Source organism: Hyposmocoma kahamanoa, unplaced genomic scaffold, assembly GCF_003589595.1.
Source record: "Hyposmocoma kahamanoa isolate Upper Pololo Valley unplaced genomic scaffold, ASM358959v1 122, whole genome shotgun sequence".
NCBI lineage: Eukaryota > Metazoa > Arthropoda > Insecta > Lepidoptera > Cosmopterigidae > Hyposmocoma > Hyposmocoma kahamanoa.
In genome coordinates, this window is record NW_020653424.1 from 186,878 (window position 1) to 200,170 (window position 13,293).

Consider the following 13,293-nt stretch of genomic DNA (forward strand, 5'->3'; position numbering starts at 1 on the left):
AACACCATACAGTGGACTGTCGCTTTGTTTCAGGATCATAGTTACATAGCCATGTTTCGTCACCTTTCAGTATATCATAAACGTTTTTTTTCTCGCCAGGGTAAAATTTATCGAACATAAATTTGCACCAATCCACGCGCCATTCTTTGTGCTCATCGTTAAGTTTGTGCGGAACCCATCTCGAACAACGCTTAGGTATGGAAAGACAGTTGTCCGTGAATAATAGTTTGCAATGCTGCTGATCCAATGCCCAATTCTTGCTCAAGCTCTACATATCTAGTTCGTAGGTTTTCATGAATTATTTTTTCGACAGCTTGAACGTTTTCTTGAGTAACCGCGATTGGCGGCCGACCTGACTTCGCCTCACCTTCAAAGTTTCCCCGTCCTCTATTAAATTCAGCAAACCAATTGAAAACTGTAGCTCGTGAATAAGCAGTATCACCAAAAATTGTGGCTAAAAGTTCAAAACATTCTCGCGGATTTAAACCTTTTTTGTATTCATAATAAATCGTAACACGAAGATCACGTCGAGAGAGCTCCATTGTTGCGAACAAATTCCCGCCAGATTGTCTCCGAAAAATAAAAAAATGAATAAAAAAGAATTCCATTTAAAACGTGTTCCATTTTCACATTTATTAGCAAATAACCTGCCTTCACGACGGTGCATAACTTGCCAGTATCAATCAAGTGATTAAAGAGTATCTAAGTTCTTTTGGCATGACCCTCGTATATTTTGTGATTGTACATTTAATGGAATAAAAAAACATAATGTAGAGCGCTTCAACTATTCGTAAAACGAAATATTGTATTATATTATTTAATACATTATACTAGAAGTGCTTATACCATTTGTTCATTATGTCACTTAATCATTATATCTAATGTTTGTTATACTGAAGGTTCATTATACACATTGAAATTGTGCCTGTTGTTACCTTTGCCGTTTGTTGATTATATACAGTGAATGATTATAATATCCTTAGAAATTATACCAAATGTGAAAATATATTATTTGTTGTAACACTGCCCTTGTAGCTTACAAGGGAAGTGTTTTTTCGAAGTTCGTATGCAAATGCAAAACCGGTAACAATGCGTTAACCTGGAAACTTTGACTTGATATTCAGGTGTCGTGTTCCTCAGAGAAAGTTTCAAATGATTCTACCTACGACTTAAATGGAGAAAATAAAATTTTATTTTTGTCGAGTATATCATCAACATTTACTGCCATTAAATTTGTCCCCGATATCGCAACGTGAACTGGGCGTATTTTCCTACTTCCGGTCAATAACCTAAATATATATTCTCTGTTCTCAAATACGCTCGAAAATTTTTGCATTACTATAAAAAATGTACGGAAAGTTGGGCCGTCCGACTTCTTCCCGATCAAAGCCTACAAAATAGGTATGAAAATCCATTAGGTACTGTCCGCTGCTCTAAACTTTTCAATCTATATACTAACAATTGACATAAAAGAAGCAAAGGAACACTCATACAACCAAAACTGACCAGTGTTCGTATCTAATTGCGAGAATTAAAATACATAGGTACAGGTACCTACCTGAGTCGCTATAACTTTTTGAAAAGAAAAAGACGGTAAAATAAAGTGCTTTGGTATTATTTTTTGCTTTTTTGGCTTTTTTGTATTTCCATAACGAAAATTAATTATAGTGAAAAAAGCGATAACGAAAGTACAAAAATAAATAAAGAAAGGAGGTATATTAGTCATAGACAGGTTATTGCCCGGCTATGAACAAAGTAAGACACATGAAAACTTATGACACTTTACACTTTCATGCTTTAGAGATCCACATTACGTAATCACGTCATGAGAAGTTCTACAGACTATTATTAATGTGATGAAGAGACAATACCACTTTCTCTCTTTAGCAATTGTCCTAACATGTCAAATACTGCCTTCGTAACGAAAACAGGCACAACGACAGAAACCTAGTCCGCACACGCTAAGTGAGGCACATTGAAGCGCGCCCAATGGGCCTACACGAGCGGGCGGGCCTTCAGTGCTCAAGGTCAACTTGCACCGCGAACAGCTCCAGAATTTTAGCTAAAAATGACGAAATGTGCGGTAAATGAGTGTAAAAATACGTCAGACAAACATAAAATACATACTAACATCACATTCCACAAGGAAGTAACGCGTTTCAACATGTATTTTTTATAAATATTCACTAAAACCGAAAATTAACCTACTACTAAAACTAGCCTACATGAATTTGATTTTTGCCTCACTTGTGACAGTTCGTTTGATATGAAACTATCATTCTTTGCGTTATTATTCTAAGGGCACAACTATGCGTACTTTATGCAGCAGTTGCGCTTTTTTTCGTTCTGAGGCAGAATATTACTGTAAATATTAATTAATACTTTTTCTTTTTCTATTAGGTATACATTCTGTCTCCCCTTAGTCTTGTATTTTTTCCTCACATTGTTTGAGGAAAACTACACTACTAGCCTCGGCGGGAACGGAGATTGCTTAACTCGTATTAATAGGTCAAGTCTCTCACTAACTCACGAACTCAAACTCGTCCAGCAAAACTTAACTTCCCGGCCTCTGCACTAATGTACTATTTTACTTCTTGTTTGATTACTAAAGACACGTATGCGTCCTGTGCCCGCGAGAATACCTATTTCGGTTATTTATGGCTGTTAGGCGTCACAGCATGGGGTGTGTGTTGGTACAATAAATGACGATTGTCAATTAGGTACGGCGCTTGATTGACTGCCGCCGCAGTACTCCCTCATTGTTTTCTAACCGACGCCACTCTCTCGCTGGTAACTTACGCATGCTGCGGGCGGGGCGCGGCGGACGAGGCGCGATCGATCGGCGCCGCGGGCCATAAACAAAACGCTGCACTAATTCCATTAAGACCCAAAGTAACCCCGCTATAAATCGTGGTAGAAGGCCCGCGCCCGTGATGCGCCAGTTAATGGAAAAGCGCGTTTTCCGCGCGCCCACTATGGCGGCGAGGGCGGCGCGGGCGGCGAGGGCGGAGAGGGCGGAGAGGGCGGAGAGGGCGGAGAGGGCGGAGAGGGCCCCGCCTCGGGGCGGGCCTCGGCGGCGCGCGCGGCTCGCCGGCAGTGGGCCCGCGCGCGCAGTTGCCGGTACACGTGTATCTGATCGAGCGATCGCCGATAACGCGACTCGCAGTGACTAAAGTGCTGACTCGGCGGTATCGTGTTCCTCCGCTGCGGTCTTGCCAGCCGGACGGTTGCCGTAGTTATATCGGTCAGTGCTTCCTTTAGGTACTTGTGCGGAAGAATTGTGCCGTCTGTTAACACGAACACCTGCTTCTTCAGACAACAGAAGTAAGTCCAGGAGAACTTTATTGTTAACCTTGAATTTAGTTAGGTTATTTAGAAACTAGTATCACTGAGCAACATATTACCTCACTGCCTTTTCGTTAAACTGCGCAATTTCTCGTCGCCGCGGTGCCGTCGCCGGTGGTCAAGCCGCGCGTCGCGGGTATAATGATAATTGAACTTTTTGCAGTTGCAGTTTATGTACACACGCCAGCACATCAAGCTACATATTGACGTATCTTGTTCCGTTGCACTGGAGGCGATTTTCGAACAAAAATGTGTAGTCTGATGTGCCGTTGTCCGTGCATGTAGTTACATTCTCATAGAAACTAATTTCGAGGTGACGAATCCCTCCCATTTCTCGTTGTCAAAAACAGAAAATCTTGCACTCACTGAAACTAAAGGTTCCAAATTATTTAGTTTCCACAAAATGTTAATATGACCTTTTTTATTACCACGTGCTATTTAGATTCATAATTTATAATTAGTACAGTCAATAGAACATCGAGCTTGTCACTTTGTATGTTAGGCCGTTCTCATCGCAAGTTGCATAGAGTTGTTGAATTTCAATAACCATGTGGATAAAGATATGAAATCAACTCGTAGGTATACCCATTCGTCGAATATTTATTTCAATACGCTGTGTTGACAAACACTATTTATATTTTTACTCCACTACGGCCAAACCAAAAAGAGTATCTATTAATATTCCTCAACTGTGGCAAGAATTAATGGTTGTTTCCCACTTTTTCGAATGCTATTTGCAAACCCCAAAAGGCACAGGCTTGTACAAATACCGTCTTTACGCCCATTGTGATTATTCCATATATGTCATTAATTCGCTTTTGTACGTTCACGATCCGGTGTACTAAATGCCCTAAAGTGAGAGTGTGTGTGTGTGTGTGTGAAGAGGATGCGCATCGCGAGCAGTGCCGGCGCCGGCGCAGGCGAGCGCGACGCGCTAAGTGCCAATAAATCGTCTAATTAATTGGCCAACCAGCAACCAACCGCCAACCGTCGACTTGCATGCTGCATTGTCAACCACAAAAACTATTGCGCTCGATTAGTCGCCACTGGCGCTGCTCTAGCCTGATTCGACTTCAGATGTATATTCACGGGCAGGTATTCTGCAAACATTTCAAAGAAACATATAGAAAGTCCAATTTGGAGCAAATTCAAAATCTTAATAGGTATCTTACGTTTTTCGTTTTTCTAAATTTGAATTATTATAATTTAATAACCACAAATAAATTATTTACAACACTTATATTTGAGGATCCTTATTCTGTTGTGATTTCTGTAGTGCATTATTAAATTCTGTACAATATACAACTAACAGTCAGTCCTTTTCGCACCCGCGACCGCCTTGGCTTACAAACACCTTCAAGTCACGCGCAGATAAGGAGGTATAAAACTAAACAAAATTACTATCAGAGTTACAAATGTTCATAGTTGTACGCACATGGTCGGCAGGGTCATCGCCGTGTCTGTCTCGGTGAAAGGCCTCAGTCCCAAAGGCCTAAATTTACTCTGATATAAAAGTACTGACAGTCCGGCAATAATCTGTACTAAAATCTATATTACGGCCACGCAAAAACTATTTTATGAGCCGTTACAATAGAAAAAAAGACGGAAAGATGTCACATTCCCAATTTCCGCCGGCACGACATCGCCGTTCGCAAAACGACATCAACTATTTCTGGGATCGTTCATATAATAATGCAAATCGAGCTTTTGACATTTACTGTATACTTACTAAAATATCTAATCAAGGATGATCCCTGTGACAGTTCATAAAAATCTACACAATAGGTAGATATAACTTTGTAACGACGCGCATTAATTTGCGTATTGCATAAACAATTTTTTTAAGCCTCATTTTGAAATGTTTAAGTAAATACATTAAATTAAAGTAAAATTAACACCAAATCGATATTTATTTGTGAGAAATGAGCTGGACACATTTTTTTTAATTCTTTAATTTTTACGACAATTTGCAAAGGTTACTTACTTCATTACACACTGCATTTGATACAAATGCGGTATATCGATAAAAAGTTTTCGATAATGTAATGAATAAATGTGTAGTGTGGGGGGGTCTTCTCCTTAAAGTATGAATTTTAATCATAGGCAATGAATTAACATGTCCGTGCAATTACTTTTCTAAACTTATTTAAATTATAATATTATGATAACGTTTTTGAAATTTTCTAAAATATATATTGAAATTTAATTTATTATGTTTATATTATCTTCCGTATTTATTTAGTATCGAAATTATTATTTGTTTAATTTATACAACATGAAAATGGCGTCAGCTAGCTGGTTATCGTATCCGCGGAATCCTCTAGGTTATAGCTGAAAACCACCGGTTTGCTCCTGAGTAAACACCGACGCAGAGCTATGGCCGTTTCGCGCTGCTACAGCGCACATACATAACTGGGTGTTCGGCAGTGCTGCGACTCTGCTGTTTTTTTTTCGTTTTTTTTATTGTATTACATATTTTTCTGTTATGTATGTGTGTCCGTAGATCCAAATAAACGTTTTATCTATCTATCTATTTTGAATTATAATTATGTGTTTTATGCCTTCAACATAATTCAATTTCAGACATCTATACATCGTTCAGAATTCGTCACAAAAATAAAGCAATACGAAAGTGCTTTTGCTACAAAAATCGAATACACTAAAAATCTTTACTTTTAGACTTTACCTCAACTCTATGACATACGTGTCACAGGGATCATCCTAGTTTGCGTTTAGTATAGAACACGTAAAGAATGTAAACAGCAGTCACGAAGCACCCGCAGTTAAAATGATGTGAGCAAACGGAGTTAATGTTTACATTTCAAATCAAATCAAGTATCTTTATTGCGTAGGTAATCAAATTACACTTGAAATCGTCACAAACTAGACCAGAAACCACTAGTCCTTAGCAGGTCAATTTCATCTGAGAAGAATGTTTTTTGTGTGATCACAAACATTCAATAGCTGGAAGTACTCCCATTTATATATTTTTTCTGATAAATTTTGTTGAATTTCTGGAATTTAATTACAAAAACGTATGTACAAATGACGAGCTATATAAATAATAATATTTTTGTTTCTAAGATTAAAGTAATGCCTATCAGTGATTTTCGGAAATAATGCTACATTTCTATGAACGTTTATTATACTTCCAAATATAAACGGAGTTAAAATGTTTGATTCTTTAAATCGTTCCCTCAAAGTATGACGGCGATTTAACTTATAAATTGCACGCACAGCTCGTTTGTGGAGCACAAATATTGTTTGAATATCTGCCGTTCTTCTCCACAACAATATGCCATCCATAGGCGATAACACTATGAAAATAACTAAAGTAAATTACTTTTGCCGTAGCTTCTTCCGTTAGCTGCCTTATTTTCCAAATGGCGTACGATGCCGAACTTAATTTACCAGGCAAAGATTGTATTGCTACGCGCGCATATTTACACACAGTACATACACAATACATTTACATCCACGTACACAAACACACACGCGCACTTTTTTCTTTAAATTTTACATTACTGTTTATTTTATTTAAGTTTGGATTTTCATAACATTTGTACTAAAATTACCTATTACATTTATTTATAGAACTAGCCTGAGAGTGGAGGGTCCGAGGACTGTGACACATTGTATCCCAGTACCTGTCTAACACATAGTACGCAAATTCATAAAGATCTATCGATATCATTGTGTCAGATCAGTGCCATTGTGATTGGAAATCAATGGTTATTAACTATTATAATTACATTACATTATTAGTGCACATTAGAAAGATATAGTAGATACATAAAACAGACAATGAAACATTGTTTATTTTGTAAAATCACTGACCAGTGAGTAAAATACATTAAAAATAACTAACTAATTATAACTAACAAATTAAAACTAAAAATAAGTAATTTATATATACTTATAAGTATAAAATGATACATTGCCATCGACAGAGTGGCACTTTTTCGACATTGTAAAAGTCATAAAAGTGATTAAAATGACTTGGTGACTTAGAACAAATGTGTTCAGGTGATTTTGTCGAATGATGGAGTCAGATTCACTTCCATTTAGGCGATCCCAAAGAAATAAATAAAATGATTTTGTGGAGACAGAACACATCACAACAACTCAGTTATTGAGAATTTATATGTTGAGCAATGAATAAATTTGTGTTAACATACCAATGGGTTTTACATTGACACATTTACCATATACAGCCTACAACTTCCTATATCAATATGTTATAAAAACGACACATAGTAGTTACGTGCCGCGAGATTTGTGAATTCCGCCGCTGCCGCTGCGCCTGCGCCGCCGTGAACACGTTTTACAAATTCCTGACTTGCGTTTATGTGAACGTAAGCTAATTTGACACGAACTAATAACACACCGTGAGGTGCTCATGTACATTCACAACTATATTGTAAATGAATTCATGTCGTGATGTCTGTGTACAATAGTTATTTCCATACAGCGGAGACTGCACTGTCGCGTTGTGCATTTACAGCGTAGTTATCTACGAATCACTTGCATGTTGAAAATGAGCCAAATTCAAGCATATCTAAGTGCGATCTTATTATTTATTGTTACTGTTTCCCGCTATCGGGGACCTTTCTTTAAAATCCTTGTGCAATAATAGTTGCAAAATCAAATCAATAATGTCTTTTCAATAATTTTTGAATAAAATGTAAATACCTGCCAGTAATTGTATAAAGTTGACTTCACACAATTTTTTTACAACAATTATGTTTTGTGTTGTAACCGCCCGAAGGGAAACTACATTAAACGGGTCATTGATTCATAATAAATTTTATATTAGGCGAAGAGAGACGAGCGAGTGACTTATCATAGCCAAACTTGATGCTTTCTAATGTCTACAATTTATCACCACCGTCCCTCTGCATCAATACACCGTTAAATGAATCATAAGAGCATAAATATTTCTAACTTTACAGTTCAAATATTTCGCAATTTATCTGAATGAGGTCTACGAATATAGGTACGTGTGCTTTTTGAAGACGAAATAAAATTATTTTTATATATTATCAGAGAAACATTTGCTGGATTACCAGTTTTCATAAAATTTTAAAAAGCCATGTAGTTGTCATCAGTTTTGTCAATAGATTCTGAAAGAAGGCAAAATTTTGCCAAAAATGTCTGGATTGTGACTTACGTCTATCTAGTCATTACTAATTGCGATATTTTGCCTTCTTCATTCATATTGGGACAGTTGGCCCACTAGTGTCGAAATCAATTTCTTATTCATATACCTACATTTTCACAAGAACAGGCGGATTTAATTGTCTATATTGAATTAAAATGAAACACTTGAAAATATGTCTCCTCTTTGCATTTTTTAAAAGAAATACTTCTAAACGCGGTTCTTCAATATCAAAAAAAATACAATTAAATGAAACTGTGCTCAGCGGTTGGACGAATAATGGGCCGATGGTGATTCAAATGTTAAAACAAGTTCGGCAATTTATTGTACAAGCGTGACCAACTTTCAGTAATAGTCGATAGATATGTATCGACCCCAATCACTACCTGCTTCCTTTGTCATTTTACACCATGTGAAACCACTGTGAAAAAGCCAATCTATAACATATTTTTGATATGCTGGCTTCAAAGAAGTGCTCAGATGCAGGATAAAGTGGCCCATACGGTGTGTGAAAATGAGTACGTTATCGACACCTTTAGAATCAATTGGCTTAAAGAACAAAAAACAACTTTTCAGGAGAAGCAGAAAATGGTTTCTATTTGTGACGGTGTGACCTCCTTACATCGTCATGCCACCTTTTCATCGTCTTTCTCCGGTTCCTGGCCTCCCGTATTTCAATTTAAATTTTGAATTGTTCCATAGTTCTTTTGCCTCGCATTCTGATGTTGTTTCGTTCCACCGTCACTCCCTGCTCGATCGCGGCACGGAGTGACGGAACACGTCGTCTCTTTAATTTTTTGAACTGTTTACCAGTTACCACAAATCTTAACAAATATGAATAAAAACGGGAATAATATTTGTAAAACTGGATTTATTACCACTATTTCTTTACCCTTTTGAATTCTGAACGTTAAACTCACCAAGCAAGGCTATGGAGGCTGCTGAGGCGTCAACTACACTCTCCCGACTACATTCCATCCTACATTACAATCGACCAGCGCCAGAAGCGCGGTTTCATATTTCGTGAAAACAGTAGTAAGTTTTTGTTTCTAGACCTAGAGTGGTTCGGGGTATTTGAGAGCAGTGGGTAAGTGTGCGCAGGAGCTATATCTCTGGAGGAACGGAGGTAGGCGGTTTGTTTGGGTCACATCAAGGCGCAAGAATGGCTAATTAGTTCCGATTTAGCACTTGGGCGCGCACTCACTGGTTAACCATTTTTAAGCAAAAATAAAATCTGTTTTTGCCTAAAAATGATCCATAGATTTTTGTGCCTCACAAAACAGTGTAGCACCTGCATTTTTTATCTCATAAGTTTCTGGTTCCAAATGTTTTGCGATCATTCATTTGCAATTCAGTGCTCTGGGCAAGTGTACGCGGGTAAGTATGCGCATGCGTACACTTGACCCGTCAAGTACAAGTGAACGCATTCCGATTTTAGAACGTTTATTGTTATTAGGAAAAAAACCGTTTTAAGTTCTTGTTTTTATTTAATGTTGTGTTGATTTAAATTTTATTGTAAAAAATTGTGAATTGACTATTTTAAATTTGGTATGTTTTGCTTCGTTAGTTTTATTTGTTATTTTATTTTTTGTTTTACTTTTGCTGTCTTTTTTATTCTTTTTTTCAGTGTATTTTTGTGTTGTGGCGTTGTAATACATAGTATCTATTATATTTTTCATATGAAGCATTTATTCTTTATTTCCAACAGCGAACGGACCCAAAACACGTTAATAATAATTAAAAGAAATTCTCAATATAAAAGCATTGCATGCAACAGGGTTAACAAAAATTTTATGGAAAACTCTGCAGAAAACATATATAATATATCTTTTATTTTTACCAAGGTATATACTATTCCAGTTATTTTTGAATATTAATCGATTCATAAAATCAAACTTAATTGTCACTAAATAAAGCACCTTATAATATGAGTACCTGTAAGTGCTCTATAATCAATCGCATAATTCTTCTTTTAAGCTATAATTTATTGATATTCGGATTTCTCGACAATACTTTTAATTAAGCGTTACAATAAGTTACAATTCTCGTTGTTCTTATGATTTTAAAAAAACATTACAGAACATCACAAAATTGGCAGTGTATCATATTTATGAAAGTAACTAGCAAGCTGGAGAACGTCACTTTTAAAGTTACGGCTTTCGACTGCTTATTGCTGCTGATAAACAAATGACTTAACTTCGTGTGCTAACAATGAAGAACTACCGACATCAACATAATTATAATTAAAAAGTTATACAAAAAATGTATACTTTAGACTTATACTTGCATATGACTTATTCCTATACGCTTCTAGCTTTTCTCTCGAGACTTAAAATGTTGGTATTAGCCCATTTGCGCCCGACGCACAGTGGGCCCAAATTGTTAATTATTGGACATGAGAATAACTTGTGGAGTATCGAGCTAATTTTTTTTATATGATAGATAATAACATTCCTAACAACTTTTATTCTTGTATAATTTCTTGAAAAGTTGATAGTTTCGGAGAAAAAAATAATGTTTTTTTTTGTATGGAGAAACACACATTTTATTTTTTATCTCAAAATATACGTAAATGTAATGTACGTGGGTTACTTACAGTATAGTTCCAATCATTTTCTATGTAGAAAAAAATTATCCATTTGCATGTACTTGCGACTTTGTAAGTAAAGGTGCGGCAAAATTGCTAACTCTTTTATGTACTTTTTAAAAAATACATGAGCTTCGTCTAAAGAAAAATTAATTTTAATGTAATTTAGACAGTGTTATAACAATAACACGAAGGTTAAGTAGAAAGTAGTATATTGTATTAAAAAAAGCCGCAAGTACCTGCAGATGGTTTATTTTTTCATGATAGAAAACAATTGGACCTATACTGTAAATAAACCACACACATTGCATTTTCCTACATTAACAGATAATAATAAAATGTATATTTCTCCATACAAAAATAATTAATTTATACAATACAAGAATAAAAGATGTTAGGAATGTTATTACACATCACATAAAAAAAAAAGCTCGGTACTCTAAAAGTTATTCCTATGTCCAAGAATTATCAATTATTATTTAATCATGGGTACAATTTTAGGAATACAGAGCTGATTTTTTTCATATGAGAAATAATAATATTCCTGATAACTTTTATTCTTATGTAATTTCTTGCAACTTACTGCCGTTTCAGAGAAAAAAATGTTTAGTTTTTTTGCTTGGAGAAATAAACATTTTATTTTTTATCTCAAAATGTAGGAAAATGTAATGTGTGTGGTTTATTAATGTGGTTATTTATTTTTTAACACAATATACTAGTTTCTACTTAACTTTCATGTTATTGTTGTAACACTCTCTAAATTACAATAAAATTAATTTTTTTTTAGTCGAATCTCGTGTATTTTGTTAAAAAAGTACACAAAAGAATTAGCAATTTTGCCGCACCTTTACTTACAAAGCCGCAAGTACATACAGAGACGGTTTATTTTTTCTACATAGAAAATGATTGGAACTATACTGTAAGTAACCCACGCACATCACATTTTCGAATATTTTGAGATAATAAATGTATATTACTCCATACAAAAAAGTAATAATTATTTTTTTCTCAGAAACTATCAACTTTTCAAGAAATTATAATAACATTCATAAAGTTGTTATGAATGTTATTATCTATCATACTTATAAAAAAAAATTAGCTCGATACTCCACAAGTTATTCCTATGTCCAAGAATTATCAATTTGGGCCCACTGTGCGCCGTGCCCAATCGAGAAGATTAGTTTAAGTATTTTTTTTATATTACTATTAATACTCATTACAAAAGTGTCTGTGTGAAGTAAAATAGTGAATCTTGATTTTATTACTTAAAAAAAGTTGTTTAGAATTAAATAAAAGTGGTTTTACTGTTCCTTTTGCGGGGTTAATTTACGCACACGTAGAACGCTAAAGTTAATTGTTTTTCCTGTATGTTATTACCAACAATTTATTTACTTCCTTACATATATATTGTTGAAATATATTCGTATACTCTAAAATAAAATTATATAATTGAGTGAAATAGTGTTTTCACAACTTCAGAAGGTGGTATATAGGTAACGGTGTCCCCAATTGGGGCCATTTAGTAGGTAATAGGGGTAGTTTATTAGTTTTTCATCTATAAGTAATTTTCAAGTAAATAATGACACAACGGGTATTTGGCAGCCACAATTATTACTATGGGCTTCAGAAAGCCATTGAAACTGTAATGGATGAGAAAGACCATGATGTGGAGATAGATTTAGGGGGTATATCCCTAAAAACCGAGTGCGCTCACCTATGTAGAAGTACTATACTTATGTAACGACTTCAACTGCCTCCGTGGCCGAACGGTTACCATGCCGGACTGCCACGCAGAGGTCCCAGGTTCGATTCCCGGGCCGGGAGAAATATTTGTATGGCCTACATTTATTTCTCTCGTGAGTTTGGGTGTAATTTGTGGTTGTCTATGTGTGTGTCCATGGCACCCGCGACACAGGGTTTCCCTAGTGCGGGGCTATGTTGAGTGTGAGCGTTATTATTATTATTATTATAAACGAGATCTAATAATCTACGGCAAACTGGTTATCGAACAACTGAAACTGTCTGCAAAGGTAAATCTAATAAATATCTACTAGTACCAGATTTGTAATGCACATGAAGAGTAAAACCATGCCAATGCAAACCATCAATCTTTTGTATCGCACTGCCATTTGAGGCAAAAACTGGTGGTGTGTTTTGTTCCCCTACAAGCTGGACCTACCACTGGCTAATACACGGCGTTTAC

At 35.8% G+C, this 13,293-nt stretch overlaps 1 protein-coding gene across 2 annotated transcripts in view; it reads left to right on the plus strand.

The window, feature by feature from the left end:
• The first annotated feature begins 3,103 nt into the window (after window positions 1-3,103).
• Window positions 3,104-13,293, plus strand: part of LOC113240192 (GATA-binding factor A-like) — a 57,397-nt gene continuing 47,207 nt past the window's right edge. For both annotated transcript variants that reach the window (XM_026477438.1, XM_026477436.1), the window contains exon 1: window positions 3,104-3,324. The gene's annotated coding sequence lies outside the window, so the exon portion shown is untranslated. The remainder of the gene's footprint in view (window positions 3,325-13,293) is intronic.